General features: G+C 43.0%; 1 protein-coding gene across 3 annotated transcripts in view; it reads right to left on the reverse strand.

The window, feature by feature from the left end:
• The window catches only part of LOC125281827 (NF-kappa-B-activating protein-like), a 215,375-nt gene extending 188,675 nt beyond the window's left edge, over positions 1-26,700 (reverse strand). For all 3 annotated transcript variants that reach the window (XR_008957913.1, XR_008957911.1, XR_008957912.1), the window contains exons 1-6: positions 25,466-26,700; positions 24,343-24,423; positions 15,442-15,602; positions 13,723-13,910; positions 5,927-6,014; positions 4,609-5,147 (exon numbers count right to left, since the gene is read on the reverse strand). The gene's annotated coding sequence lies outside the window, so the exon portion shown is untranslated. The remainder of the gene's footprint in view (positions 1-4,608; positions 5,148-5,926; positions 6,015-13,722; positions 13,911-15,441; positions 15,603-24,342; positions 24,424-25,465) is intronic.
• Positions 26,701-26,718: the final 18 nt, after the last annotated feature.

Raw genomic sequence — 26,718 nt, forward strand, 5'->3', positions numbered from 1 at the left:
AGAGAATACACTAGGAAAGGGAGGTTCCACGGGGAGTTCTCAAATGTGCATATAAACTTCTCTCAAATTCTTGAAAGACTCTAAAATTGTACATATGTGGGGTTAAAATCCAAAGAGTGCAGGGGCAGAGCAACAACTGGAAGGTGAAAAGATGTGAAACCACAGAAAGGTCGCATTTTAGGATGAAAGAGTACATACATGGACCAAGAGAGTCTCCCTAGAAACAAAAGGAAAACTGAAACAGACATGTGCTAGAAAGGATAAAATCTGTCCATAATGTAACTGCTTGCTAAGACAACCCATAACATGTTTAGGGGAAAATAACAGAAAATCCAGACTATCAAACACATAGTTTCCACAATGGTCAGGGAATGAATGAATGAATGACTCATGAAAGTAAAACAGTAACCCCCAAATTCCCCTAAATTGATCTGTATATTTAGTGGAAGTCCTATAAAAATCCCAGCAATGTTTGTTGCAGACACAGGCTAGCACATTCTAAAATTTATATGGAAAAGCAATTGACCTAGAAGAGCTAAAAGAACTTTTTTTCTTAAGTAGGCTCCACACCCAATGTGTGGCTTGAACTCATGACCCTGATTTCAAGAGTCGCAGTTCTACCAACTAAGCAAGCCAGGCACCCCAGAGCTAAAAGAATTTGGGGAAAAAAATGAAAAGGGGTGGAATTATTCTACCAGATGTTAAGTTTTATTATGAATAAACTGAATGAAATTTAGAAAGTGTGGCATTGGCAGGAGGAAAGAAACAGAGATCAATAGAACAGAACTGAGAGCCCAAACACAGTCCCACACAAATATGCTCAAATGATTTTTGTCATAGCTGCAAAAGCAATTCAATAGAGGATAGACAGACCTTTTTTTTTTTTTTTTTTTTTAAGATTTTATCCATTTAATTGTCAAAGAGAGAGAAAGCCAGCACAAGCAGGGGGAGAAGCAGGCTCCCGGATGAGCAAGGAGCCTGACACGGGACTCCATTCCAGGACCCCGAGCTGAAGGCAGCTGCTTAACCGACTGAGCCACCCAGGTGTCCCAGAAAGATAGACTTTTAAACAAATGATGCTGCAGCAACTGGACATCCATAGGCAAAAAAACTGACCTTGAACTAGACCTCATATATTATGCAACAATCAACTCAAAATGCATCATGGACTTAAATGTAAAATTTAAAAACTTTAGGAAAAAAACACAGAACAGAATATATGGAATTTAGGGCTGGGGAAAAAAGACCTTCCCACTAACTGCCTAAAAGAATTTAGATAGAGGACCAGATCCAGGAAGGGAGCGATCACCATAGACAACTACATTATAATCTGAACTAGGGGCAACAGGGAGGAAGTTAGCAAAGTCTGTTACAATTCTCTTTGTCCTGTTGTTTCTCTATGATCCATAAAGATTTGTTTACCAAACATTTACTCTTATTTTTAAAGATTTTATTTATTCATTTGACAGAGAGAGACAGCCAGCAAGAGAGGGAACACAAGCAGGAGGAGTGGGAGAGGAAGAAGCAGGCTCCCAGCGGTGGAGCCTGATGTGGGGCTCGATCCCAGAACGCTGGGATCACGCCCTGAGCCGAAGGCAGACGCTTAACGACTGAGCCACCCAGGCGCCCCTACTCTTCTATTCTTCCTGTGAATTGTCCTCCTTCCCGTTGAAGCCCCTGGACTCCTAACTCCTCCTCCTTAGTCCAGAAAGACATTTATACCTCATTTTGCCTGACTGTCTTGGGAATCTCTCATGCTTATGTGGGTTCTCCCTCTATATGGAATTTCGATTCTCCTGTTAATCTGTCTCACGTCAATTTAATTCTTAAGACAGCGAAAAGTACCTTGAAGACTACAGGAAACAGACTACAAAAACAATTTCCAACAAAGTTCCACCCACCTCACAAAGGTGGAAATGTTAGGTGAGAATTAATTATGCCTCGGGGATATCACACACATTCAAAATTCTTTAACTACCAAATGCATTAGTCAATGTTTTCTATTGAGACATTTCTAACACCTCAGATTTTGATCTTCCTTATTGTGGTCCTATTATGAAGACATTGTACGGAAATTGTCACTAGTGGGGGGGATGACTAACCTCAGGCTGGATTCTTTCACGTGGTAATTCGAAAGACTTTCCATTGGCTCAGTCAGTGCCAGCTAATTTGTGGCTCAACAAGATCAAGGGGTGATTGTCTAAAATCATAGAAAAGCCTAAATTGTAGCAAAGGATAATTTGAAAATAACAACAACAACAACAAAAAAAGATAAGAAAACGGCCGCCTGGGGCCACCTGGGTGGCTCAGCCCTTAAGCGGCTCAGGTCATGATCCCAGGGTCCTGGGATGGAGCCCCACATCGGGCTCCCTGCTCAGTGGGGAGCCTGCTTCTCCCTCTCCCACTCCCCCTGCTTGTGTTCCCTCTCTCGCTATGTCTCTCTCTGTCAAATAAATAAAATCTTTAAAAAGAAAAAAAAAGAAAGAAAAAGAAAAAAGAAAGGGGCCCCTCGGTGGCTCAGTCAGTTAAGTGACCAACTCTTGATTTTGGCTCAGGTCATGACCTCAGGGTCCTGGGATGGAGCCCCGCATGGGGCTCCTCAATCAGCGGGGAGCCTGCTCCATATTTGCTCTCTCTCCCTCTGCTCAATCCCCGTGCAAATGTGCATGCTCTCTCTCCCTGTTTCTCAATAAATAAATAAATCTTTTAAAAAGAGAATGAGAAAGAGAGAAAAAGAAAACTCGGGTGGGTTTATTAGCTTTGAGTCATGGAGAGTGTAATTTATGGGACGGAAAGGGGCTGCAGGAGTGGAGCTGGGGAGGCCAGACAGGCAGCCAAGAAAGCAGGCCCCCAGACCAGGGGCTGGGCTCAGTCAGGTGTGGCCAGGGCTGGGCAGGCCCACGCCTCTCTGCTTTGTGGAGCAGGCAAAGCAAGCTCGGAGGAACAGGTAGCCTGAAGTTTGGGTGAGTTGATGTTGGCCTCCTCGGGCTTGCACTGTGCTCTCTCAGTCGGGGTCTGAAGGGAAAAGGAGCCACAAGACACAAATGGGGAAAAACACAAAATGTTCTCATCCATTTCCAAACTCTACAGCACTTGGAATGTTCAAAGAAATGTTTCCCAGTTTTATGAAGACATGAGTTACGCAGAGTCCTGTATACATTTGAGGTGTACGGCATGACCATCTGACTCACACCTACTGTGAAATGATTACCACGGTAAGTTCAGTTACCATCATCGTGTCCTAGAGATACAAACAAACACAGAAAAAGGAAAATGTTCTTTTCTTTGTGGTGACAACTCTTAGGATTGACCCTCTTACAGCTTCCATAAATACCCTACAGCAGTGGGGCCTATAGGCAGGTTGTGTATTATAACCTCAGTACTTATTTTTTTTAGAGATTTTATTTTTACTTATTTGACAGAGAGAGACAGCAAGAGAGGGAACACAAGCAGGGGGGAGTTGGAGAGGGAGAAGGAGGCTCCCTGCTGAGCAGGGAGCCTGATGTGGGGCTCAATCCCAGGACACTGGGATTATGACCTGAGCTGAAGGCCGACGCTTAATGACTGAGCCACCCAGGTGCCCCAGTACTTTTTAAAAAAATATATTTTATTTATTTATTTGAGAGAGAGTGAGCCCAAGCAGGGGGAGCGGCAGAGGGAGAGGGAGAAGCAGACTCCCCACTGAGCCGGGAGCCCGATGTGGGGCTTGAACCCAGGACCCTGGGATCATCACCTGAGCTGAAGCCACCCCAGTGCCCTAGTACTTATTTTTTTTAAGGGCAAATTTGTACCTTCTGACCACCTTCATCCAATTCCCCATCCCCACCCCCTCTGGTAACCATAAATCTCATCATTTTCTCTAGGAGCTTTGTTTTTTTCTTTGAAGGTTCCCCATGTGTATGAGCTCATACAGTATTTCACCAAAGAAAATACGAACGGAGCCCTCCGTCTATTTGCACACACGGGAAGAGCTGTTTTACGAAACCAGGGCTGGAAACAGGGAACTAGCGTCAGCCTCTACCTCAGTCGGCCGCTTTGTGCTTTGGCTATGCTGATGCAGATGTGACCTCCAGGAAACCTGGGTCCCCCCCAGAATGAGCTCCAAGACACTGGCTTTTTGCGCCCACGTGCTCCTGCAGCAGAAGGACCAAATACTAAGATGGGAGAGGGGAAGTGAGGCGACCGAAAGGGAGAGGCCTCGGCGGACACTCTGCATTGGGCCGGCCTGGGTCGGCGTGAGGCCTGCCTTCGGTGGGGCAGCCCTCCGCACCGGAACGTCCCGGTCACCAAGGGCCACGTGAAGCAGGGTAAAGCCTCCTGTGGGGACAAGTCCCCCCTCCCACACTAATCGTGAGGCCGCTTTTTGTCTCTCCTACTATGGCGGCCTGGTGTTGGAGTCCAGCCCCCGTGAGTGGAGCTGCCTCCCCAGCACATTCCCCCGTGGAGCCCCGCAGCCCCTTTCCACTTGGCTCCTGGATCAGGTCCTCGAGGAAAGCCTGGGCCTGGGTCTGTGTGTGTGTGTACACGTGCGCATTGGGGGGAACAGCCAGGCCCGCGCTGGCACTACCGTCTTACCTTTCCCGTCTTTACTACTGTGCGGGTGCTTACCAGCAAAGCAGAGGGCACGTCTTCCTCCTCACGGTCAGGGTGATCGCGCTGCCTTCCCCCGGAGCACAGCAGTCCTCCTCAGCGGACCCTCTCTGATCTGTCTCCCCCGGAACTGGAAGCTTCTCCCTTCTTTCCGGGCAGTGTCCTCACCAGGTGTCTGCCAGGAGAGAAGCGGCAGTGGGGCAGCCCATCGTGCCTGGTGGTTTGAGGCGCCTGTTCCGGAGGATGGCCGCCTCCTTCCTGGGAGGGACAGGAATGTCAACTTCTCTGCCTTTAGTCACTTCAAGTAACACTAGCCAGCTCGGCCCGAGGCGGGGGGCGGGGGGTGTCTCGGTATCCCTCTGGGGCGAGGCGAGAATGATGTTGTCTTCAACGGTGGACCCAAGTGTGCCAGCGGCAGGGGCAGGCTCGCTGTCCACTGACGTGAGCGTTCCAAGTGTGCTCAGGATCCTGGCCTCAGCCCGCCATCTCTGCCTTGGAGGCTCCTTTACCTGCCACAGTGGCCCACGGGGAAAAGGACGTCGTCTTGACTCAGAGTACTGTAGTGGAGGGAAAAGAACTTTCTCTTTGCCGTTCTAGGTTTGGCGGCGCAGGGGAGCAAATTCTGCCCCATGCCCACCCCCGGCCATGTGTCTCATTGGCATGTGGATTATTTTAGGTAGTTATTTTTAAGAAACAGAAGCCTTAATAAGTTTTTCTTTTTTGCCTCCGTGCTAACTGCCTAAAAGAAGTTAGATAGAGGTACTGTTCGAGGAAGGGAGCTATTATCATACATCAATATAATATGAACTAGATATGGCAGACAAGGGAGAAATCTTGCAAGGTATGTTTTGTTGTTTCTGGATAGTCCAGCAAACATTTTGTTTACCAAACATTTACTCTTTCCATTCTTTCTGTGACTCATCTTCCTTCCTTTGAAAACCCCAGACCCCTATCCCCTTTCTACTTAGTCCCCCATGACTTATATACCTCATTTTGCCTCTCTTTGGAATCGCTCATGTGTATGTGGCTTCCCTGTATGTACATAATTGAATTTCATTTTCTTCTGTTAAACTATCTGATGTCAATTTCATTCTTAGACCAGCCAGAAGGATCTTCCAGGATAGAGAAAAAAATCTTCCTTCCTAACACAGTGTATAATATAAATGCAGAGGATTGTAGATTGCTACAGGTTTTAGAAATTAAAATGAGGGGTACCTGGCTGGCTCAGTCGGTAGAGCTTGGGCTCTTGATCTCGGAGTTGTGAGTTTGAGCCCCACATTGGGCACAGAGACTACTTAAAAAATGAAGATGAAGGGGTACCTGGGTGGCTCAGTACCTTAAGCGTCCAAGTCTTGGTGTCAGCTCAGGTCTCAGGGTCGTGAGTTCAGGCCCAGGGCTGGGCTCCACGCTGGGCACGGAGACTACTTAAAAAGAAAAAAAAATTAACGTGAAAAAGAAAAAAATCAAAGTTTTTCTTTACTTACTTTGGGGTGCCTGAGTGGCACAGCGGTTAAGCGTCTGCCTTTGGCTCAGGGCGTGATCCCGGCGTTATGGGATCGAGCCCCACATCAGGCTCCTCCGCTAGGAGCCTGCTTCTTCCTCTCCCACTCCCCCTGCTTGTGTTCCCTCTCTGGCTGGCTGTCTCTCTCTCTGTCGAATAAATAAATAAAATCTTTAAAAAAAAAATTGAGTCCTTGTCCTGAATAAATTGTTTAAAAAAAAAAAAAGTTTTTCTTTACTTACTTTAATAGTATTACACAAGACCAAAAAAAAAAAAAAAAAAAAAAAAACCCAAAACCACCAATGCATCTTTATCACTTAGGAAAAACTAGAACACAACTGAAGCTTGTAAAATTATAGACATAATGTATTTCAAGCACCTATCACTGTGCTCAACACTTAATACTTCATAAAAGGTAGATCACTGAGGGTTACAGGAAAAGCAAAAAGTATTGTTTCTTTCTAGTCCCTTTCTGTGTGCAACCCATAATGTTTAAGTTTTCCGTTAGGATTCTTTGAGAACTGAGATTGAACTTTCAGCTTTCATGCATTCTGTATGGTATCTAACACATAATACAAGCTTAAACATCGATGTAATAGAACAGGAACAACCACAACCATGAAACAACCACAGGCACAACGAAAAACCATTTTTTAAATGTTTATTAAAAGGAGATTGTAGTGGTCAATTCAAATAGTTTCATGTCCAGCCTTAAATGGAACCATGTAACATCTGTAAAAGCGTAACTTCTCCATCTGTACCCATCAACATCACAGGTGACATCCGTATATGTAAGTGAGAAAACAAAATCATCTATCATGATTTTTTATGCAATCTAACTTTTGATCTGATAATGACCTTAAAAACATCTGCGCTGTGTGATCTGCACTGACCTCATGATATTGGGCAGAGTTTATGGAAGGAAGGAGGTGGTATTCCTGCTTAGAGTAATAATTTATATTGTGCCATCCTGATGGTGAGGCAATGACGTTTTGCTGTTAAGGGAAAGGTGTACAAGCTTCATGTACTACAGTCTCTAGTGTTTATTAAGTGTTTCACAGACGTGATTTAGTTGACTGTTAAGGGAACTGTCTCTGTAAAGGAAGAAATCAGACAGGTGTTCCCATGGAGATGATATCACCGAGTCTAATTCTGAATCTACTGATTCTGAACACTGTTTCTCTCTACTTTTCTTTTTTAAGATTTTATTTATTTACTTGAGAGAGAGAGAGGCAGAGGGAGCATGAGCCGAGAGAAGGGCAGAGGGAGAGGGAGAAGCAGACTCCCCACTGAACAGAGAGCCTGACATGGGACTCGATCCCAGGACCCAGGGATCATGACCTGAGCTGAAGGCAGACGCTTAACCAACTGAGCCACCCAGGCGCTCCATGTCTCTACTTTTCTTATAGCAGCTCTGACTGATGTGGTCCAGTCACTATGTCATCTGCTCTTTTTTTCTTTTCAATAATTTTGTTGACGTTCATCCAAATTGTAGCTTGCTTGCTTGTTTGTTTATTTATTTATTTATTGTAAGTTCTACACCCAATGTGGGGCTTGAACTCGTGACCCCGAGATCAAGACTTGCATGTGCTGCGGACTGAGCCAGCCAGGTGCCTCAATATGTCATCTGCTCTTACGGCCTGAACACCTGTTGAAAAGCTAGTTGGAAACCATACCATTTATTTGGTTTCATTTACTATCTTTAATTCTTTGAAGTGATAACATAATGATATAGCTCAAAAATCCCCAAATATAACACATTCGATGAAAAGAATCGCTTAAATACCGTGCCCCACACAGGCCCACTTATCACCCAGCGTATTGTTTATGCAAATTTAAATACAAAAACACGTTCTTGTGTCTCCCATTTGTTATACAAAGGTAGAAGTATACACATGCTCTTCGCCTTTATGCCACTTGTTTAGGAAAATGGTTTGTATAACAACAAGGAGTCTCTTCGTATGGAGAGAAGAGTCCTGTACCCTAATCGAGGCGATGGTTCCATGCATTCACACATGGGATAAAATTTCATGGAGCTATAGAACACAAACAAAAACAAGAACCGACCAACCAAACAAAACCCCCCAAACAATTAAAAAGTACATGTGAAAACAGGTTAAATCCAAATATGTTCGGAATTTGAGTTAATACACTGGATCTCAATCTGGAATGAGTTTTCACCCCGGTGACATTAGGGAATGTCTGGAGACATTTTTGTTTGTCACCATTGAGGGAGGGTATTAGAAACTACTCCTTGAAGAAAATTTTTTCTGAGAAGTAAAGGAGGGATGTTGGGGAATGCAAGGTCAAGAGGAATTTTGTTTAGTATTAAAGAAATTTAAATATATTCATATACAGAGGGAAAAGAGACCATAAAGGAGAGGTCAAAGTTTTAACAGAATGGAAAACAGTGGAGTAGGGAACTCCAGGGCTCCATCTCTCCCCCGAAGCAACTGAGCTGGGAAAAGCTGTCAGAATCAATTTTTGGTGAATGTTGGAACGCAGCTAAAAACTCACAACAACCAGATAAGGCTTGGTGTAAAAAGAATCTGCTGCTTTGTGGTGTTGGGGCTCAAGGTGGGCCACCCCAAGCCAAGCCAGAGCACCATACTGATTATTTTGAATTCAAGTTAATAAAGAAACAGCCAGTGTAGGAACAACACTCCGATCCACCTTTGTCTCCAGAAAGTAGGGAATACATCTCCCCTGTGAAAAGCACCCTCCCTGCAGGGGGGGGGGTGCAGAGGAGGCACCAGGAGGCAGACAAACATCTTTGACATCAGGGACAGGGAATTCAGGGCCTGAGAAGCCCATGTAAACAAACCTTGTAACTTCTCCTAACTTACTACCTCGGCCCAAATTTTGTTTAGAATTCCTAACTAATTGAAGTTCCCAAACATCAGTTTTCTTTGTCCTGCCAATTTCTCCCAGATTTACTGTTTCTTTATGTAACAAGTATAAACAGTGCCCGCCTCCATCATTTCTTAGGTCCTGTATCTTTGAGGCCTCCATACATATGAATTAAAGTTGGTTTTCTCCTGTTAATCTGTCTCCTGTCAATTTAACTCTTGGATTACCCAGAAGAATTTGGAAGTATAGAGGCAAATTTTTCCTCCCCAACAGTGGTAAGGGAACACTTTGGTGTTTTGAATTGTCTGCCTATTATCCTTCAGACCCCAGGCCTGTAGTAGCCTTGAGGATGGGAAGGCAGCTCTCCTGGTACTAGAAGGAGAAGTATGGACTTTATTCTCAAAGAATTGTGGTTCTGGGTCTTCTCCGCTCTGCCAGCTCCCTCAAGGACTGGCACAGTGGTTTGCCTTTGTTTTGTCTGACAAGGAGTGAACCCAGGGTTGAGGCCACTTCCTGGGTACCTTTGGCCAAAGCATTTAAAGGCACAAGTACTGGCCGCAGCGTCCTGGGGCAAGAGACAATAGTTAGGACAAGGAATAGACAACTGAGAAGGGTGGGAAACACACGATTCAGAAAAGGGACACGTGGAAGAAAAAAGGCTTTGAAAAGGTCTTATGTATGCAGAGGAATCAAGAAGGCCACGTGCTAGACACATGCTCAGAAACAGCTGAGAATACCACAAGCTTTCACGTCTGGATGGCTCTCAGGCTCTGTGTAAGCAGGAAGTAAAAGAGAAGGCCGAGTTGTCCATAGTCTGGCCAAGCATTGAAGGAGTGTGTAATACAGACACAATCTCCAAACACTAGGAAAAGTATAATGTCTTCTTCTTCTTCTTTTAAGATCTTACTTTTTGATGTATAGTTGACATAAAATACATTAGTTTCAGGTGTACAACACAGTGATTCAACATTATATACATTATGCCATGCTTAACACTGTAAGTGTAGTTACCATACGTCACCATACAAAATTACTGCAATATATTGCCTGTATCCCCTATGCTGGACTTTTCATCACCCTGAATTACTTGTTTTGTAACTGGAAGTTTGTACTCTTTAACCCCCTTCACCTATTTTGTCCATCCTCCCATCTTCCTCCCCTCTGGCAACCACCAGTTTGTTCTGTTTCTATTTCGTGTGTCGGTGTTGTTTGTTTTGTTTTTTAAGATTCCTCATATAAGTGAAATCATACAGTATTTGTCTTTCTATGTCTGACTTATTTAATTTAGCATAATTTTCTCTAGGTCCATCCATGTTATTGCAAATGGCAAGATTTCATTCTTCTCATGGCTCAGTAATATTGCGTTGTGTGTGTGTGTGTGTGTGTGAGTGTGTGCCACGTCTTCTTTATCCATTCGTCTATTGATGGACACTTAGGTTACTTCCATATCTTAGCTATTATAAATAATGCTACAATAAAAATGGGAGTGCCTATATCATATATCTTACAATAAACATAGAGGTGGGGCGCCTGGGTGGCTCAAACCATTAAGCGTCTGCCTTCGGCTCAGGTCATGATCCCAGGGTCCTGGGATCGAGCCCTGCTTCGAGCTCCCTGCTTAGCGGGGAGTCTGCTTCTCCCTCTCCCTCTCCCAGCTCATGTACTCGCGTGTACGCACTCTCTCCCTCTCTCTCAACTAAATAATATATAAAACCTTTAAAAAATAAGATATAAAAACCAAAAACCAAAAACGTAAGGATGCATACATTTTTTCAAATTAGTGTTTTTGTTTTCTTCAGCTAAATATCCAGTAGTGCAATTACTGGACTGTACGGTAGTTCTATTTTTAATTTTTAGAGGAACCGCCACACTGTTTCCCACAGGGGCTGCACCAGTTTATGTTCCCACCAACAACGTTCAAGGATTCCCTTTTCTCCGATCTAATTTCTTGTCTTTTTGTTACTAGCCATTCTGACTGACGTGAGGTGATATTGTGGTTTTGATTTGCATTTCCCTGATGATTACTGATGTTTCATGTCTCTATTGGCCATCTGTACGTCTGCTTTGGAAAAGTGTCTAATTAGGTCCTCTGCTCATTTATTAATTTGATTGGTTTTTTGGTGTTGAGTTGTATGAGTTACTTTTAAATTTTGGATATTAACCCCTTATCAGATATATCATTTGCAGCTATCTTTCTCCCATTCAGTAGGCTGCCTTCTTGTTTTATTGATCTTTATTCATTTTTGAATCCAGGAATTGATGGTAAGTATTTCAAAACACTAGCTGGCCACTAAGCTAATGGAACATAGACTTCAGTGGCTATACATGACAAAGAGTGCAGCTGTTACGTAAACCAGTATGGAGATTCCTCAAAAAATTAAAAATAGAAATACCATACAACCAGTAATCCCACTACTGGGTATCTACCCAATGAAAATAAAACACTAATTTGAAAAGATATATGTATTCTATTTACTGCAGCATTATTTACAATATCCAAGATATGGAAGCAATTTCAGTGTCCATGCATAGATATATGGGTAAGGAAGATGTGGTACACACACACACACACACACACACACACACACACCAACACACACACAGGAATATTACTCAACCATAAAAAAGAATGAAATCTTGCCATCTGCAACAACATGGATGGACCTAGAGGGTATTATGTTAAGTGAAATACGTCAGACAGAGAAAGACAATTGCCATGTGGTTTTACTTATATGTGGAATCAAAAAAACAAAACAAACCAGAAACAGACTCATAAATACAGAGAACAAATTGGTGGTTGCCAGAGGCGAGGGGTTGAGGGATGGGCAAAACAGGTGAATGGGGATTAAGAGCTACAAATTTCCAGTTATAAAAGAAATGAGTCAGGGCACTTGGCTGGCTCAGTTGGTAGAGCATGTGACTCTTGAACTCAGGGTCATGGGTTTAAGCCCTACACTGGGGGTCGAGTCTACTTAAAAATAAATGAGATGAAAAGTACGTGGAGATGAAAAGTACAGCATAGGGGATATAGTCAATCACACCGTAATAACTTTGTGTGGTAAACAGGTGATAATTACACTTACCGTGGTGAGCATCTCATAATGTATATAATTGTCAAATCACTGTGTTGTATGCCTGAAACTCGTATCATATTGTATGTCAACTACACTGAAATTTTATTCTTTTATATTTTCATTTTTTTATACTGAAGTTTTTAAAAAATGAATACAGATATTACAAAAATAGCTTAGAAAGTCACTAACTAGGCAAACCTGGATTGTATGGTCTTTGTATTCTGTTCAATGAAACAGGAACAACAAACCTAGGAGAGGGGAGAAAATGTGATTTCCAAAGTTGTCACATTCTAATATTCAGAATGTCTAATTTTCAACAAAAAATACAAGGAAAAAGAATTCTAAAAATCATATGGAATTCTAAGGGAATCTAAATAGCCAAAACAATCTTTAAAAAGAAAATAAAAGTTGTAGGACCCAGATTTCTAAATTTCAAAACTTACTACAAAGCTATAGTAATCAGGGGCGCCTGGGTGGCTCAGTGGTTAAGCATCTGCCTTCGGCTCAGGGCGTGATCCTTGTGTTCTGGGATCGAGCCCCACATCAGGCTCCTCTGCCGAGAGCCTGCTTCTTCCTCTCCCACTCCCCCTGCTTGTGTTCCCTCTCTCACTGGCTGTCTCTATCTCTGTCAAATGAATAAATAAAATCTTTAAAAAAAAAAAAGCTATAGTAATCAAAACAGTATTGTACTGGCATAAGGATAGACATACAGATCAATGGAATAGAAGTGAGAAACCAGAAATCAACCCATACATCTATGGTCGATTGATTTTGGTTAAGGGTGCCAAGCCCATTCAATTGGGAAATAATTATGTCTTCAGGAAATGATGGACAACTAGATATCTATATGCAAAAGAATCAAACTGGAAACATACCTCACATCATATACAAAAATTAACTCAAAATGGAGAAAATACTTATATGTAAGAATTAAGATTATAAAACTCTCATTTATACATGGTTATATAAAACTCATATATATATAGAGAGAGAGAAAGAGTTATAAAACTATAAAACTCCTTCTCTTCAGGAGAAAACAGGGAAAAATTCATGATCTGGGATTTGGCAATGAATTCTTCAATATGACACCAAAGCAGAAGCAACAAAAGGAAAATTACATAAATTGGATTTCATCAAAATCAAACTTTTTGTGCATCAAAGGACACTATTAAGAAACTGAAAAGACACCCTACACAATGAGGTAAAATATTTACAAATCATGTCTCTGGTAAGACGTCAGTTTCCAGAATACTTAAAAAACCCTTACAACTCAGCAATGAAAAGATAAACCACCAAATTAAAAATAGGCAAACGATTAGATGTTTTTTCCCAAGGATATGTACAAATGGCCAACAAGCATGAAAAGATGCTCAGTATCATCAGTCATCAGGGAAATGCAAATCAAGACCACAAGATAATACCTCATCCCCATTAGGATGGCTATAGTAAAAAAATGGAGGGGGTGGCTGAATTGGAGGAGTGTACAACTCTTGATCTTGGGGTTGTGAGTTTGAGCCGCACGTTGGGTTTAGAGACTACTGAAAAAAGTGGAATATAATAAGTGTTGGTGAGGATGTGAAGAGACTGGAACACTCACACATTACTAATGGGAATGCAAAATGATGCAGTTGCTGTATTTGGCAGTTCTTCAAAAAATTAAACAGAGAATTACCCTGTGACCCAGGAATTCCACTTCTACGTATATACCTGAAAGAACTGAAAATCGGTATTCAGGGGCACCTGGGTGGCTCAGTCGATTAAACGTCTGCTTTCAGCTCAGGTCATGATCCCAGGGTCCTGGGTTCGAGCCCGGTATCAGTCTCCCTGCTCAGCTGGGAGTCTGCTTCTCCCTCTCCATCTGCCTGCTGCGCCCCACTGATGCGCTCTCTCTGTCTCTGTCAAATAAATAAATACAATATTTTTCAAAAATGGGGATTCAAACAAATAATTGTACATAAATGTAGATAGAAGCACTATTCACAACAGCCAAAAGGTAGAAAAAACCCAAATTTCCATCAATTGAGAAATGGATAAACAAAATGTGGCATATTCATATAACAGAATATTATTCAACTCAAAAAAGGAATAAAGTATTAATGGTTGTTACAAAGTGAATGAACCTGGAAAACATGATGCTAAGTGAAAGAAGCCAGACACTAAAGGCCACATATTGTATGATTCCCTAAATATTAAATATCCAGAACAGGCAAACCCATGGAGACAGAAAGCACATTAGCGGTTGCCAAGGGAGGGATGGGGAGTGACTACTAAATGAATAAAGGGTTTCATTTTTGGGTGATGAATATGCTTTGAAAGTCGATGGCAGTGATGGTGGAGAACACTGTGAATGTATTAAATGCCACTGAATTGTATACTTTAAAATGGGTAATTTTATGTTGTTTGAATTTTACCACAATTTAAAAAAAATAATATAAGGGAAAAATAATCATTATGGAAAGACTATGATAAAGGGCACAAGTGGCGGGGCGCCTGGGTGGCACAGCGGTTAAGCGTCTGCCTTCGGCTCAGGGCGTGATCCCAGCGTTATGGGATCGAGCCCCACATCAGGCTCCTCTGCTATGAGCCTGCTTCTTCCTCTCCCACTCCCCTGCTTGTGTTCCCTCTCTCGCTGGCTGTCTCTCTCTGTCAAATAAATAAATAAAATTAAAAAAAAAAAAAAAAAAGGGCGCAAGTGGCATAAGATGTGGGACAACACATCAGTTTGAATGTCCTAAGCCTCTTTTATGTACTGTTTCCCCAATCCCATCCCAATCTCATTAAATCTAGATTGTTATCTGGGTACATATTGATGAAATTGGCAATAATAGAATAAATATTGAGACGAAAAGGCTTACGGTATAAAGGAGCTAAATGTAAAATTTGGTAATTAATCCTTTTATACTTTTCTTTTTTCCTAAAATTTGTTTCCAATTTTGAATTGCGGAAGGCTTGTTGATATTTTTTTCCTGGTAGAAAAATAAGATCTGATATCCAAATTTCAAGATCCAGTAGAGCCTAAAACCATATGCTACGTTTGGCCTTAAGCTTTTTATACTGAAATTAATGCAGATCATGCAAGTAAGACTCTAAATGAGCACGAAAAATATGACCCGTATCAAGTCACCACTCCATCTGAGGTCTCCTGGTAGTTAAATCTCTTAGGATAGTGATGAGACGATCAAAGCCAGAGGACCCATCAATTCAGATATTACAATTAAAAACAGCCAGTTTCTCAGCACAGAATATACAATTATTGAATCACTATACTGTGCACCTGAAACTAATATAACTTTGTATATCAACTATGTTTTGAGAATAATATTTAAAAATTGAATTAAATTTAAAATACCCAGTCTAACTCTAGCATCTGACATTACTAAAATACACAAAGAAAAAGAATACATTAATCTCCATCAAGGAACATACCAGGAAGTGGTTTCAAAAACTGATATTTAGGCTGCAGATCTAGACAGTAGCCTAGTGACTCTGAAACCCTCCAATTTGAGAAGGTGGATAATGGATGGCAGGAATGCAAGGATTATGCAGTAACCTTAGCAAGGCAGGCTGCAGAGGTGGTTCTTGAAGCTCTGAAAAATGAAACGAATGTTATGGTTAAAAGTTTTCCATTCACTTGCTAACTGACAAAAAGTAGAAAAAAAATGCCTGTTTCTCATCAAATTCCCTATATAATTTCATAGCCACTGTATTATATTCAGGTTCTAAATAGTCCTTGATAGTCTTTGGCTTATCAAACTCAAAAAGGAAACTATTCTGCTTTAAGATATTTAAAAATATTAATTTACTGCTTAGCCTTGTCCCTTAGCACGTGAACAGAGTATTAAGTTTCATTGCACTCTCATATGAGCATTGTATTTGATGACATGAAAAATGAATCCATATTTTTTGAAGGTAGGGGTTATTATTGTGTTATTTAATATATTAAATATATATGATACAGAGATTTGGCTATCGTAATTACTGATTTGTATTACCAGGCAAGTGTACTAAAACATTTCATACTCTTAAAAAAAAAATTGCTTTCTACAAGCAAAGATCCTGGAATCCGACGCGAAGATGATGCCCGGAGGGCTCCCGAGAACACACCTTGAGAGGGAGATGTAGGACGGGGCCCAGAGCCCACAGCTAAGGGCTGAGGCCACCCAGGTCTCTGCAGGGAGGAAGGGGGCGAGTCACAGCCGCGGCTACGCAGAAAGCCCGCAGCTTCGCAGGGCTAGGGGGGAGCTTCGAAGAAACGCTACGCTTCCCCCACCCCGAGGCAACACCCCGGAACCACTGCTACCGCAGGAGGGGGCCACCCGATCGTGGACACGGGAGACCGAGGACGCCTCGGCTCACAGAAGTCACTGTACCGAAACACCCCAAACCTGGGGGACCCGGGGAGACATTTCGGGTGCACCGGCAAAACTCGTCCCCAGGGCTGGGGTCGTCCTGGCAACAAGAAGGGTGCTGTGTGACAGTGTAAATAACCCGATCGGGCAACAGGTACACGGCCTCGGTTCCGCAGGAGCCCCTCTCCCTCCCCGAGTCCGAGGCCAAAACCCACGTCCTTTCTCCGCCGTGGACTTGGAACGACTGCACGCACGGACCACCGGCCCCGGGCACGATCTCGCCGAAAGCTGCCGGGCGGCTGGAGCTGACGACCGAGCGATGCTGGGCCCTCGGCCTCTGGGGAGGGGCGAAAGGGAGGACACAGAGCCCACCGCTGGCCTCGAAGGGGGGCCCCTCTTGAGGTACCTTTGGGGACGCAGGACCCTCCCGCCGGAATGCGGTCTGCGCGTCTCCTCCACCCAAAGGGCCGGCATCGGACACCCCTGGGCGAGCACCAGCAGCACCCGCGGCTGCCGCTTCTCCGGGAGCCCCGTGAGTAGCCCCTTGCAAGTGTCCCTTCCAGTGCCCGGGTGGGCCTCAGCTCCTCGCCGCGACTGGGCCTCAGCCCCGCCTGGAAGCACACTGTTCTCTCCCTAGAGGCTGACGCCACCCGGTCTTGCACGGCGGCGCGGTCCCGCTGGGGCACGGGGGGGTGGGAGGGCCGGGGAAAGATGGGGTGCTGCAGGACAGGGTGGCTCCTCGTAAGCCGGCTGCGTGGGCACTTGGGGAACTTGGGAGATGGCCGTGGCCTCCTGATGGGGGCTCAGGGACGCGGCTGCACGAAAGCAGGCCTCCTTGCCTTCCTGGAGGAGCGGCACCGTCCATCACGTGCACTCACCCCGTACCACACGCAAAACAAATACACAGAGAATAAATTCAGAACTTTATTGAAAAGACTACAAGTGCCCCCAAAGAGAGGGTCCGTGAATTTGCCCTTCTCTCGAGTACATTTCGCGGGCGTTTCGGGAACTGCTCTTAACCCTGAGCGACACAGAACGGGAATGCGCTCAAAAGCACCGTGGGAAAAAACCGCCGCCGAGGCCATTGTGTGGGCAAAGGGCTCACAAGAGAGCCACCGACGGTAGGAGACCGGGAGCGACCACAGGAGGGCAGCCGCACGGAGGGAAAGTGGAGGAAGCCAGGGCAGGGGAGGCAAGAAGACAACAGGAAAGAGAGGCATGGGCTGCTGAGGTGGCCCCAGCAGCGGTGGCTCCTGAAGAACCTATACGCACTCCGGCTCCGGAATGAGGACGGCATGGCAGGGTCCACCCAAGTTAATGACGACGGGAGGGACCAGGGCCACCGGGGGCATGTTTCTGAACCTCAGTGCCCTCTGGGGTCTCCTCCACTTGACCCTCCTATTCTTTTTTTTTTTTTTTTAAGATTTTATTTATTTATTTGACGGAGATAGAGACAGCCAGCGAGAGAGGGAACACAAGCAGGGGGAGTGGGAGAGGAAGAAGCAGGCTCATAGCAGAGGAGCCTGATGTGGGGCTCGATCCTACAACGCGCCGGGATCACGCCCTGAGCCGAAGGCAGACGCTTAACCGCTGTGCCACCCAGGCGCCCCTGACCCTCCTATTCTTAAACCAAACCTTCAATCAGAAAGCAAAAAAGGACATTTTAGTACATTGAGCATCGAATGTCATACAGGACAAAACACAGCAGGCTACTCTCTATGCCCTTCAGGTTGGAAACTGCATCAGGGAAGCTAGTTCCTTCTTGCTAAAACAGCTTAGGGAAGTTACCGCCACGGGCCTCCCTGCAGCTCACCCCGAGATAGCACCCACGATGTGCCAGGCTCTGTCCCGGCTCCATGCTTGGACTCTGTGCTCCCAACTGCCATATTACTCTTCCCGTCCTCAGCAGCATGTGCAGCTGAGGCACTGCTCTCTGGCCCTGCTGTGACTCTGACGCCTGGGTTGTGTGTGTCCTCACAGCTGACCAGCAGCCGTCGGGCTGCCACTAACCCCTAGTCGCTAGGCAGGCATCACCCTACTGATGCGGGAAGCTCAGTATCATTCAAAAGTCCTGCTGATGGGATACAGCCCCCATTCTGAACAGCCCATCTTCAACAGAGAGTAAGTAACTAATCCACAGGGACGTGCTGGATCTTTCAACAAGAGCTTTCCTTTAAGAATGACTCAAGGGTCATTCCTCTTCTGAAACCTCGTCATAGTGAGAAAGGTGGCATTGTGAGCGAGGCCTGGGCATGGAGGGCCCAGGAGCCTGTGGCTTGTCTTGCTGGGACGGGAGGAAGCCGAAGCACTGGACACTACCTGAACAGTCTAGACACTGGGGACAATGGATGTTTAGACGAACTAGGACCAGATTTCCTCAATTCATAAAATCTTTGCCCGGCCAACAGACTGAGGGCAAAGAGGCACACCGCCGTCACTGTTGTCAGCTCCCCAGCCTGCAGCCCGCACCACCCTCCGCAGGCTTTCCCGGGCTCAGCGCCCGGTCAGCTGCTCTGCTCTGCCTACGTCCCAGCACCCTGGACAGGACCCCTGGCGTCCCGTGGGGCAGGACCTCCTAGGCCCCTCTACTCAACCAGGAGAGCCCCGTCCCATGCCTTATCCATTTTTCTGTTTCTCTATCTACTGTCAGCCCAAGAAGACTCACCCCACCCACCTGCCCACCCTGGCCTGGCACTCCTCTCTAGCAGCCCCCACCCACCATACATACCAGACATCCTTGGCCAGGACCAGCACACCCTCCACCCAAGGGCTCCTGCCATGGAGGCCCAGTCCTACACACTAGAGTATCTGCATCAGTCGCAGCTGGACCTTGCAGCCAGCTGCACCGAAAGTCTGCCCTACTCAACAGCGCTCATGCAGCTCACGACCAGGCCTTATAGCCAGCTGTGCCAAGGGCCAGCCCCACACACCAGCATGCCCACACCAGCTGCAACCAGGCCTGTCAATCAGACAGGCCAGAAGCCTGTCCCACTCACCAGCATACCCACAGTAGTCATAGCCAAGCCTAGCCGACAGCTGCACCAGTAAACAGCCCCACATATCAGTGAGTCTGCACCAATCGGGACCAGCCACAAGAGGGAGCACACAGCCTACAAAAGAGATACTCCTGGGGTACCTGGCTTGGGTGACCAGCGGGGGTTTATGCTGAGCCCCACAGACACCTTCAGGCATAAAGCCACTCCTCCAAGACTGGGACAATAGCTGATCCACCTAAAACACAGAAACAAACACTGAGACGCAAATGAGGAGACAGACAATACGTTCCAAGTGAAAGAACAAGACAAAAACCTCAGAAAAAGAACTAAACAAAACAGAGATCTACCAGATGGAATTCAAATGAATGGTCATAAAGATGCTCACTGAACTCAAAAGAATGGATGAACACAGTGAGAATTCAACAAAGAGACAGAAAATATTTTTTTAAATCAATCAAAGCCAAAGAACACAATAACTGCAATGAAAAATACAGGGCATCAAAAGCAGATTACAGAATGCAGAAGAACAGATTAACAATGTGGAAGACAGGGTAGTAGAAAGCACCTAATCAGAACAGCAAAAAAGCAAAAAGAACTGAATAAAATGAGGTTAAGTTTAAGGGACCTCTGGGGTAAAATCAAGTGTACTAATATTCACACTACAGTGGTCCCAGAAGGAGAAGAGAGAGAAAAGGACAGAAAACTTATTTGAAGAAATAATAGCTGAAAACTTCCCTAACCTGGGGAAGGAAACAGATATCCAAGTCCAGAAAGCAAACACCCCCAAATGAGATGAACCCAAAGAGACCAAGACACATTATAATCAAAGTGTCAACAGTTAGAGATAAAGAATCTTAAAAGCAGCAAAAGGAAAACAACTAGTTACATACCAAGGAACCCTAAGTCTATAAGCTGGTTTTTCAGAAGAAACTTTATAGGTCAGAAGAGAATAGCATGATATATGAGAAGTGCTAAAAGGAAAAAACTTACAACCAAGATTACTCTACCCAGCAAAGTTATCACTCAGAAGTGAAGGAGAAACAAGGAGTTTCTCAGACAAGCATAAGCTAAAGCTCATCACTCCCAAACCAGCCTTACAAGAAAGTTAAAGGGACTTAATTTTAAGTAGAAAAGAAAAATCATAACTACAAGTAAGAAAACTATGAAAGGAGGGGCGCCTGGCTGGCTTAGTCAGTGGAGCACGCAACTCTTGATCTTGGGGTTATGAGTTCGAGCTCTGGTTGGGTGTAGAGATTACTTAATAATAAAATTTTTTAAAAAAAGGAAAATTATGAAAGGAAAAATCTCATTGGTAAAGGTAAACATATAGTAAAGGTAGTGGATCAACCACCTACATAGCTAGTATGAAGGTTAAAAGACAAAAGTAGTAAAATCAGCTAGACCCACAATAATTAGTCAATGGAAACATAAAATAGTAAGGTGTAAAATATGATGTCAAAAACATAAAACATGGTGAAGGGATGTAGTACTTTTAGAATGCATTGGAGCTTAAGTGGGCATTAACTTAAAATAGATTGCTATATACGTAAGATGTTATATATGTACCTCATGGTAACCACTGACCAAATACCTATAATAGATAAACAAAAAATAAAAGAATACAAACATAACACTAAGGAAAGTCACCAAATCTCAAGGGAAGAGAGCAAGAGAACAAAGGAACAGAGAAGAACTACAAAAACAATCAGAAAGCGACGCCTGGGTGCCTCAGTTGGTTAAGCGTCTGCCTCCAGCTCAGGTCATGATCCCAGGGTCCTGGGATCAAGTCCCACATCTGGTTCCTTGCTCAGCAGGGAGCTGCTTCTCCTTCTGCCTGCCGCTCCCCCCTGCTTGTGCACTCTCTCTCTCTCTGACAAATAAATAAAATCTTTTTAAAAAACCGGAAAAATATCAAGAAAATGTCTACAAATCCATACCTACCAATATTTTTTTTTAAGATTTTATTTATTAACAGAGAGAGAGACAGCCAGCAAGAGAGGGAACACAAGCAGGGGGAGTGGGAGAGGGAGAAGCAGGCTCCCAGCGGAGGATGGGGCTCCATCCCAGGACTCTGGGATCATGCCCTGAGCTGAAGGCAGATGCTTAACGACTAAGCCACCCAGGCGCCCCCTACCAATAATTTTTTTTTATCAATAATTACTTTAAATGTAAACTTCCTAAGTGTTCCAATCAAAACACACAGTAGCTGAATAAATTAAAAAAAACAACACCCATCTATAGCTGCCTACAAGAGACTCACTTCAGATCTAAAGACACAGAGACTGAAACTGAAGGGATGGAAAAAGATACTCCATGCAAACGAAAACAAACAAAACGCTGGGGTAGCAATACTTATATCATACAAAACAGACTAGAAAACAAAGCCTGTAAGAGGACATGAATGACACTGCATACGATAAAGGGATCAATTCAACAAGAGGATATAACATTTGTAAATACCTATGCACCCAACATAGGAACACCTTAATACATAAACCAATTATTCAGAGACATGAAGGGAGAAACTGACAGTAATACAATAATAGTAAGAGACCTTAACACCCCACTTACATGAATGGATACATCATTCAGACAGAAAATCAATAAGGAAAACAGTGGCCTTGACCAACACATTAGACCAGATGGAATTAAGAGATAATACACAAAACATTCTATCCAAAAACAGCAGAACATACATTCTTTTCAAGTGCACATGGAATATTCTCCAGGACTGATCCCATGTTAGGCCACAAGACAAGTCTTGATAAATTTAAGAAGACTGAAATCATATCAAGCATCTTTTCAGACCACAACAGTATGAAACTAGAAATCAATTACGAGAAAACTGGAAAAACATAAACACATGGAATTAAATAACCAATGGGTCGGGGTGCCTGGGTGGCACAGTCGGTTAAGCGTCTGACTCTTGGTTTCAACTCAGGTCATGATCTCAGGGTTTTGAGATTGAGCCCCATGTCAGGCTTCGTGCTCAGTGTGGCATCTGCTTGAAATTCTCTCTCTCTCTCCCTCTGACCCTCCCACTTGTGCACGTGCTCTTTATCTCTCTCTCTTTAATAAATAAGTCTTTAAAAATAAACAAACAATGGGTCAATGAAGAAATCAAAGAGGAAATTTAAAAAAATACCTTGAGACAAATGAAAATGGAAACACAACAGTACAAAATCTATGAAATGCAGCAAAAGAAGTTCTATGAGGGAAATTTTATACATGCCCAACTCAAGAACCAAGAAAAACCTCAAATAAACAATCTAATCTTACACCTAAAGGAACTAGGAAAAGAACAAAGCCCAAAGTTAGCAGAAGGAAGAAAATAATAAAGGTCAGAGTGAAAAATAAATGAAAAAGAGACTAAAAAGACAACAGAAAAGATCAATGAAACTAAGAGTTGGTTCTTTGAAATGATAAAATTGATAAAAACCTTTAGCTAGATTCATCAAGAAAAAAAGAGTGCCCATATAAATAAAATCAAAAATGAAAGGGGATAAGTTATACCCAATACTATAGAAATAGAAAAAAAATCATAAGACTACTAAGAACAATTATGTGCCAACAAATGGAACAACCAAGGAGAAATAAATTCCTAGAAACATAACAATCGTCCAAATCAGGAAGATTACACTATAGACTGATTACTCAAAAAACTCCCAACAAAACAAACTCCAGGACCAGACGGTTTCACAGGTAAATTCTACTAAATATTTAATGAGTTAAGACCTATACTTCTTAAACAATTCCAAAAAACTGAAGAAAGAACAAACTCACTCTTTGAGGCCAGCATTATCCTGATATGGAAACCAAAGACACCACAAATTAAAAAAAAAAATTACAAGCCAATATCCCTGATGTATGTAGATGCAAAAATCTTTAACAAAATATTGGCAAACCAAATTTTATACTACATTAAAAAGATCATACACCATACTAAAGTAGAAATTATTCCAGAAATGCAAGGATAATTCAATATCCACAAATCAATGTGGAATATACCACATTAACAAAATAAAGGATAAAAATCCTATGATCATCTCAATAGGTGCAGAAACAGCATCTGACAAAATTCAACAACCAAAGATACAAACTCTCACCAAAGTGAATATAGAGAAAACATAACTCAACTTAAGAAAGGCCAGATACGACAAACCCACAGCTAACATCACACTCAACAGTAAAAAGCTGAAAGCTTCACCCTAAGATCAGGAACAAGACAAGGATGTCCATTCTCGCCACTTTTATTCAACATAATACTGAAGTCCCAGCCACAAGACAAGAAAAATAAAAGGCATCCAAATTGGTAAAGAAGAAGTAAAACTGTCACTATCTGCAAATGATATATATATAAGAAAACCCTACTCTACCATCCATGTTGTCAACTGTTAACTCAAAAAAAATCACTTTGTAAGGCTAACATGTGACACGCAACCTGCTATTAGGTTGAGAAAAAACAATTCAAAATAATATAAATGTATTTGTCTTAATACTGAACCCTTCTATGAATAGGAAATTAGCACCCCCCCGAATTACAATTTAAAAAGAACAATTAAGGGGTGCTGGGTGGCTCAGTTGGTTAAGCGGCTGCCTTCAGCTCAGGTCATAATCCCAGGGTTCTGGGATCGAGGCCCGAGTCGTCGGGGTCCCTGCTCACTGGGGGGCCTGTTTCTCCCTCTCCCTGCCGCTCTGCCTACCTGTGCTCTCTCTCTCTCTCTCTAATACAAATATGATCTTTAAAAATAAACAAATAAATAAAAAACAATTAATATGTTAAAATCAACTAGCAACATGTTTTAATCGTTAGGTATGTTCAATGTTTTTAAATTCTAGGGGGTAGCATAGCATAAATCACAAAAAAGAAGAAAAAAACGTAAAGTGTACTTAAAAGTTATTCATTTAACAAAAATTTTGACAATAGTCTCTGGATTTAAACAAACGTTACATCTTTTAACAGTATTTTTTGAATCACTTACTCTGGTTCTGGATTCTTTGGAGAAAGTCCCCATACTTCAGGAGCTCCCAATTCTCCAATCCTCTCTCTCTCCCTTAATCTCCTAGAAGATATAGGCATATAAATTATAACTCCATGGCTAAATGGTCTCCTAAATATATAATCAATTCAAAGGAGTCCAGTTAAGTCCTATTTTCCTATTTTAAAAGTTAAATTAATAAATTAAGTATACTCATTGTAATTTGATGTTCTTGATAGTACTATCAAATGGCACAGACTACAGACAGCCTGAGGCCAGGCCAGAAATACAGCCTAAAAGGTTGTCAAGTGCATCTCTTCTGCCTCTTGCATGACCTAGCTCCTAATTGCTCATTTCGTCTTCTGCAATATGTGACACAAACAGTTTTATATTTGGAAATAACTTCTTTGTTTACATACATTTTTGAGAGTAAAGAGCAATCTCTACTTTTGATTTAGTCAAACCCGTTTTCAGAAACTCAGGAATTAATAAAGAAAACAAAAATGAAGCATTAGAAACAGAAAATAAAGAAAGCTCTGAAAATGAAAGAAAAGTTTTATTTGACAAAAACTGTCCTAAATGAGAAACAGGGTTTTTTTTTTTCTGTTTTCCCTTTAGTTCCTTTTTTTGGAAAAAGGACTATATCCTCTATCTACTCTTGGAGGACAGGAAAAATTTGTCATTTTTTTCTTTTAATTTTGCTCACAAACAAAATACAAAAAACAAAGGCTCAATTCCTCAAAGTTTAGCTCCTTGTGATTCCATTTGTTACACACACCCACCCACCCCTTACAAAATAAACTGGTTTGATTGCTTGAATATACTATTTTTTACTTCTTTATTTAGGAGAAAAGATTATAATCGTGCAGAATTAGACTCAGGTTTCCCACTTGAAGAAAGAGCCTAAAAGGGTTATACTTATAACCCAACTTGGACTATATATGCAGGGGGAAGTATGACAGGCTGTAAGAACAGTCACGTTCTCATCCCTGCTGCCCCCAGCTTCATCTGTACTCGTAAGGTAAATTATTGATCTTCTAAATGTACAAATGCAAATTTCACCCAAGAAGTTCTGATATCTTTTTTTTTTTTTTTTAATGATTTTTTATTATATTATGTTAGTCACCATACAGTACATCCCCGGTTTCCGATGTAAGGCTCGATGATTCATTAGTTGTCTTTTGATGAGAATCGTCCAGTAGGAAGCTGGTTGCTTTTTGACGAACACAGCCAGGAGGTAACTGAAAAATTTAATTTGGAGAGGTAGGTCTCCAACCTAACTCAGTAGGTTTTTTATTGTTTCTGCTTCCATTCAGGAAACCCCAATAGCAAACACTCAAGGACTAATTATTATGTCCCAGGAACTAAATCATCACAACTCTAAAGGCTCAGCGCCAATTTTAGCCTTTTTAAATGGTTAAGAAATAAAGCTCAGAGAAGTTCAAGAAACTTGCTCAAGGTCATACAACTATTACACAGCAAAGCATGGCTTCAAACTCAGGCATTCCGATTCTGGAGCCCGTCCTCTTCACCGCCATCCTTTATTACTTCCCATTCTTGGGAAAAAAGAGATTTATGGAGACGTCGCCCAGCTTTGGAATCTTAACCTGCCCCTCCATGCCTGTGCTACTCTTAAAAATCTTTTTTGACACAGAGGACATGTAGGGGCGCCTGGGTGGCTCAGCCGGTTAAGCGCTGGCCTTCTGCTGGGTCACGATCGGGCCCCGGGGGCGGGCTCCCTGCTCAGCGGGGAACCTGCTTCTCCCGCTGCCTGCTGCTCCCCTTGCTTGTTCTCTCCCTCTGTCAAATAAATTTAAAAAATCCTAAAAACACACACACACACAGGGGACCTGTAGAGCACCTAGTACAGCGCCTGACAGAATTTAACACTCAATAACCATTAGCTACTAAGACTTACACGATAATAATTATAACCCTTTCCCTTTCTCCTTCTTAAACTATCCACTTTTCCACTCCAATACGCACTCATGAGAGGACACCTGATCTCACCCTGACCTCGGTTTTCACGGTCACACTGAGACCACCGAACAGGGCCTTTTTCCACGTAGCTTAATCAACAGTTTAGCAGGTCACTTTTCCCACATGCAATCATCTGGTCTCAGGGGTTCTTCTCCCCTCCGATTTAAACTCTTCATCCCCAGCCTTCCCGACTGGCTACACGACATTTCCACTGTACACGTCCTGTCACCTCCAACCTGTGTGATCATTCAGCAAGGTACGGTGGTACGCCTACAAAGCGCGAGGCACTGCTCATTTTGGGCTAATAGGTCTCCTTTGCCAAGAGCTCAATCGAGCGCGAAATTAAAGCACGCTTGGAAAAAAAAAAGTAAGCAAAATAAAACAGCTACAACCAAGCGA

This window comes from Ursus arctos, unplaced genomic scaffold (assembly GCF_023065955.2).
Source record: "Ursus arctos isolate Adak ecotype North America unplaced genomic scaffold, UrsArc2.0 scaffold_61, whole genome shotgun sequence".
Classification (NCBI taxonomy): domain Eukaryota; kingdom Metazoa; phylum Chordata; class Mammalia; order Carnivora; family Ursidae; genus Ursus; species Ursus arctos.